This window comes from Cervus canadensis, chromosome 10, assembly GCF_019320065.1.
Source record: "Cervus canadensis isolate Bull #8, Minnesota chromosome 10, ASM1932006v1, whole genome shotgun sequence".
Taxonomy (NCBI): domain Eukaryota; kingdom Metazoa; phylum Chordata; class Mammalia; order Artiodactyla; family Cervidae; genus Cervus; species Cervus canadensis.
Window position 1 is genome coordinate 34,926,107 of NC_057395.1, and position 6,000 is coordinate 34,932,106.

Below are 6,000 nucleotides of genomic sequence, written 5' to 3' on the forward strand. Positions count from 1 at the left end.
TATATGGTAGTGTGCATCCCATACTACAAATGTATCCCTCCCCAATTCCTCTGGTGGCTCAGACGATAAAGAATCTGCCTGCAATGCAGGTGACCCAGATTCGATCCCTGGGTCAGGAAGATCTCCTGGAGAAGGGCATGGCAACCCACTCCAGGATTTTTGCCTGGAGAATTCCATGGACAGAGGAGCCTGGCAGGCTAGAGTCCATGGGGTCGCAAAGAGTCTGACGCAACTGAGTGACCAACACATTTCCATTTTGGTAACCATAAGTTTGTCTGTGAATCTGCTTCTGTTTTGTAAATAAGTTCATTTGTGCTATTTTTTTAGATTTCACATATGTGATATATTTGTCTTTCTGTAGGCTAGACATTACTGAAGTGACAATTATGTTGATGAAGAGGTCTCTTGGTGCTCTAAAACTGGTCCATATTACAAATCTGGAGTTGGAATAGTAAATACATATTGTCTAAGCAAAAGAAGATCCTATAGGAATATACCCATAAAAGGGTCATTTGGGCTCTGTGTTCTATGGGGTAATATGGCCCTTACTGTGGGGAGAGCAGAAAAAAAATCTTAGATACAACTTTATGGTCTTAATCTCGGTTTGTGATGCTCTGCAGCTTCCTTTAACCACCCCCTCCCAAAAAAAAGCTCATAAAAACCCTATTTCCCAATATTTAATTTATTAAAGAAGGCATGAGAGGATTAGGGGGGGAAGGTCTAGAGAAGGCTGGAAATCTATCGGTCTCAACTTATCTGGGTCTCCTGCATTGCAGCCAGATTCTTTACCAGTTGAGCTACCAGGGAAGTCCTATCGGGAGACTAACCTCTATAAACTCATATTAAAATGGATCCTAGACCACCCTACATGTAGAATCTGAATCCATCAAGTTTCTACAACAAAGGCTTCCCAGATGGCCCTAGGGGTAAAGAACCCACCTGCCAATGCAAGAGATGCAGGAGACTTGGGTTGGTCCTTGGGTCAGGAAGATTTCCTGGAGAAAGAAATGGCAACCCACTCCAGTATTCCTGTCTGAAAAATTCCACGGACAGAGGAGCCTGGCACGCCATGGGGTTGCAAAAAGTCAGACATGACTGAGCACACACTCACACACAGAACAAAACATAGAAATAACCAGAGTCACCTTGTAGCCAACAAGGTCAGAGTGGTACTCAAGAGAGTTTGACCCCAGGAACAGGATTCAGACCAGGCAAGGGAGGCCCCTAGTGTGCATGCCTTCAGGAGGCACTCCATCTCAGATATGAGTCCTGAGAGCATTTCCTTAGATTCGTGATGGTCCCCCTGGGCTTGCCATCATTGACAATTTCCCAAACAATAAAGTTTGACAGTATTGCCCAAGCAGCAGTACAGCTTACATCAATCACAGCCTGGATGCACTGAACAACTTAGTGGACAGAATGATTCAGCCCACTGACGTTAGCCAAACGTTTTCAGCCACTCTAGACCTGTAAGTATAATAATAATAATAATAATATTTTGGGGCATGCTAGAAGTGATCACAGTGGCAGACATAGAGGCACTGAAATAACTACCCAAAATACAAGTTGAACTATGATAAATACTGACATCAAGTTCCACATCAGTTTTACCTTTGTAGCCCCATCCTTAAGGCAGTGCCTAGCACATATCAGGCCCTATGCATGCATGTGTGCTAAGTCACTTCAGTCATGTCCGACTCTTTGCAACCCCATTGACTATACCTGCCAGGTTCCTCTGTCCATGGGATTCTCTGGGCCAGAATACTAGAGTGGGTTGTCATGCCCTCCTCCAGGGGATCTTCCCGACCCAGGGATCAAACCCCGAGTCTCTTAGGTATCCTGCATTGGCAAGAGGATTCTTTACGAACTAGCACCAAATGGGAAGCCCATTAGGCCCTAAATTGATAGGTAAGTAATTGGATGACTAAGTATAATTTATAGTTCATATCCAGCAAATATGTAGCAACATATAAAACAAATAAATATAAATATAAGCAACAAATCTTGCATTAGGTATGTAGGTATAGCAGCTAGAGAATAGATAGTTACCATCCCCCCCCCACCCGCCTTAATGTTCAGTCTATTTTGGAAGTAGAGAAAATTAATAAGCAGTTACAAATATGATGAATGTTAAAACTAGGGAAACATGGGGTGCATGGAAGAGGAAATAGCAAGAAAATCTCATTTAATCCAATCTAACATGGAATCAAAGAGCATAAAAGCCTTTCAGAAAGGAGAAGTGGGCTCCCAGAAGAGATGGTTACGTTAAAACCAGAAGGTTGACTTGGAGTTAGCCGGGCAGAAGAGGCGGGGAGCACTGGGGAAGAAGAGGAAAAAGAACCAAAATCAGAATGTTCCAGCCAGAAGGAACTGTCTCATGCAGACTTGGTATGTAGTATATGAGGGGATGAGTGGCAAGAGTACAGTTGTTTCTGGTTTTGCTTTTTGTGGGGAGGGAGTCACACCCTGTGATATTGGGATCTTGGTTTCACAACCAGGAATCAAACTCACACCCCCTGCACTGGAAGGGCAGAGTGTGAACCACTGGACCATTAGGAAAGTCCTTCAAGAGTATAGTTTGGAGAGAAGGTCCAGACCCTACTTTTGAAGATTCCTGTTAGCTCTGATAAGCAAGGAAGAACTTTATCCTAAGGCCAATGGCAAGTTGTTAAAGAGATTCAAAGCAGGAGAGTAACAGGCTCAGATTCATATCACATCTTTAAAAGATCATGTCAGATGATTGTGGAAAAAGGACTAAAACTGGTACAAGAATGGAGGCAGAAAAATCTCTCCAAATGCAGTTCCAATAATCCAGGGGATGAGGTCAGAGAGAGTTGGGTAGATGTGAAAGATATTCAGACATGGAATTTAGCAGGACCTAGTGACTAGGCTGATGTGTAAGGGCAGGGAAAAGAATCAAGAATAAATTCCAACTTTCTATGGACCTACCAGTATCTTCACCCATATTTCTGCCTCTCTACCCATTAACTTACATAAATCATAGACACAATTCATTACTGTTTGAATTTGGCTCTTTTCTAGAGTTGTCTGGAACTACTTCCTTCTTTGGGGAGCCTTATGCATTAATTGTTATCTTCCAAAAGTTTATACTTGTGGTGTATGTTTGTTCTGAAAATGCAGTTCTATCCTGTGTATGTGGTAGTCACTTCAGTCGTATCCAACTCTTTGCGACCCCATGGACTGTAGATACCCAGGCTCCTCTGTCCATGTGATTTCCCAGGCAGGAATACTGGAGTGGGTTGCCATTCCCTTCTTCAGGGGATCTTCCCAACCCAGGGGTTGAACCCAGGTCTTCTGCATTGCAGGTATATTCTTTACCATCTAAGCCACCAGGAAATGGCTAGATGATATGGTAGGTTGAATAATAGCCCCCTCTCCCCCTCACAAAGATGTCCATGTCCTCATCTCTAGAACCTGTGAGTGGCAAAGGGATTGTTCAGGTGAGGTTAAGTTAAGGACCCTTAAAATGGAGAGATTATCCTGGATTAAGAGGAGGCCCCCAGTGTAATCACAAGGGTAGGCTGTAGGGTCAGAATCAGACAACGTGATATGATGATGGAAGCAGAGGTCAGAGTGATGTGGCCACAAACCAAGGGATGCAGGTGGCCTCCAGAAGCTGGAAAATACAATGAACAGATTCTCCCCTAAGCCCTCAGAAGGAACACAGTCCTGCAGACCCATTTCAGAATTCTGACCTGCAGAGCACAAAATAAATTTGTGTTGTCTTCAGTTCAGTTCAGTTGCTCAGTTGTGTTCGACTCTTTGCGACCCCATGAATCGCAGCACGCCAGGCCTCCCTGTCCATCACCAACTCCCAGAGTTTACTCAAACTCAAGTCCATTGAGTCAGTGATGCCATCCAACCATCTCATCCTCTGTCGTCTCCTTCTCCTCCTGCCCTCAATCTTTCTCATCATCGGGGTCTTTTCAAATGAGTCAGCTCTTTGCATCAGGTGGCCAAAGTATTGGAGTTTCAGCTTCAGCATCAGTCCTTCCAATGAACACCCAGGACTGACCTCCATTAGGATGGACTGGTTGGATCTCCTTGCAGTCCAAGGGACTCTCAAGAGTCTTCTCCAACACCACAGTCCAAAAGCATCAATTCTTCGGCATTCAGCTTTCTTTATAGTCCAACTCTCACATCCATACATGACCACTGGAAAAACCATAGCCTTGACTAGATGGACTTTTGTTGGCCAAGTAATGTCTCTGCATTTTAATAGGCCTTCTAGGTTGGTCATAACTTTCCTTCCAAGGAGTAAGCATCTTTTAATTTCATGGCCTCAATCACCATCTGCAGTGATTTTGGAGCACAAAAAAATAAAGTCTGACACTGTTTCCACTGTTTCCCCCTCTATTTCCCATGAAGTGATAGGACCAGATGCCACGATCTTAGTTTTCTGAATGTTGAGCTTTAAACCAACTTTTTCACTCTCCTCTTTCACTTTCATCAAGAGGCTCTTTAGTTCCTCTTCACTTTCTGCCATCAGGGTGGTGTCATCTGCATATATTTCTCCCGGCAATCCTGATTCCAGCTTGTGCTTCTTCCAGCCCAGCGTTTCTCATGATGTACTCTGCATATAAGTTACATAAGCAGGGTGATAATATACAGGGTGTGTTGTCTTAAGCCACTACATTTGTGGCACTTCATTATGGCAGCAACGAGAAACTAATCCAGGTGCTCTTAAAAGCAATGGGTCATCAACCTAGATTCTTCTATGTACAACAGGTGATTTTGCCTCTAACCTATTGGTAAAACAGAGGTAATTAATCATGTTTCTTGAATCAAGAATACCCATACACCTAAAAGCTTTATTTGTGCATACCTGTAGCCTCCTTTTTATCAAACTAAGAACTTATGCTGTCTGAAACTTTATTCTCTTCCCCTGTCTCTATTTTCTAACATCTCATTTCCACCTGAATCAGACTTCATCAATGATGTCTTGCTCACTCACTCGCTTGCTCTTTCTTCCCCCCTGCGTCTCCCTTCCTCCTGTATCTTCACACTCTCCCTCTCAAGAGGTTCTACCCATCAGTCTATAAACAGGTTCAAATAATAGTCACAGCAACATTTATTGAGTCTTTCCTGTGTACCAAGCATTAGACTGTGGTCTGCTTCATTATAGCCTTTAATCCTCTGAGATTAACCTTTATGATCAGTGGCATATTTACTGTAAGGCTAATGAGTCTTGATCTTCAAAGCATTCAATCGCCCAAGTCATTCAAAGCATTATCTAATTTTTATTTTGTATTCTTTTTCTTTAAAAGACCCCCCTAAACTGTATGAACTTCAAGGTTTCACAGAAGGATCTATGCCTGTCTATTATTATTGTTAACCCCATATTACAAATAAGGAAACTGAAATCGTGATAACTTGCTGATTTATAATTTGCTCAGCATTATATAAACAGTAAATGACAGAGGAATATTTCAACATAATTATTTCTGACTCTAGAGTCAAAGATTGATCATTTACTCATTCTTTCCCTTCAGGAAATTTCTTAACTTAGCACACCCCTTCCTTTCCAACTTCAGTTTTCCTCCAGTTCATACTTCACCTATCTTTTTTATTTTATAACCCAAAGAATAATCTATATTTACCATCTTGATTTCCTTCCCTGACACTTACTTTCAACTGACTATAATCTAGTTTCTGTCCCCACAATTCCACTACAACTCTTACCAGAGTCTTCAATAACTTCTAGTTCACAAAATGAACATTTTTATTCATCATTCTTGAGCTATCTGAACCATACTTAAATCATTCCCTCTCTACTAAAGCTTTCTTTCTTTAGTTACTAAAACATGCTTTGCTCTGTCTCCTCCTTCCTCTAAGACTGCTTCTTCTTTATTTGTATTTCTTTTTTTTTTCCCACTTCCTGATCCAACTTTTTAAATAAAAAAAAAATGTCTAGGATTCTTTATTCTCCCTCTTCTCACTCAACTCATTTCCTTAGAGTTATTTCATTCTCAGATTTCC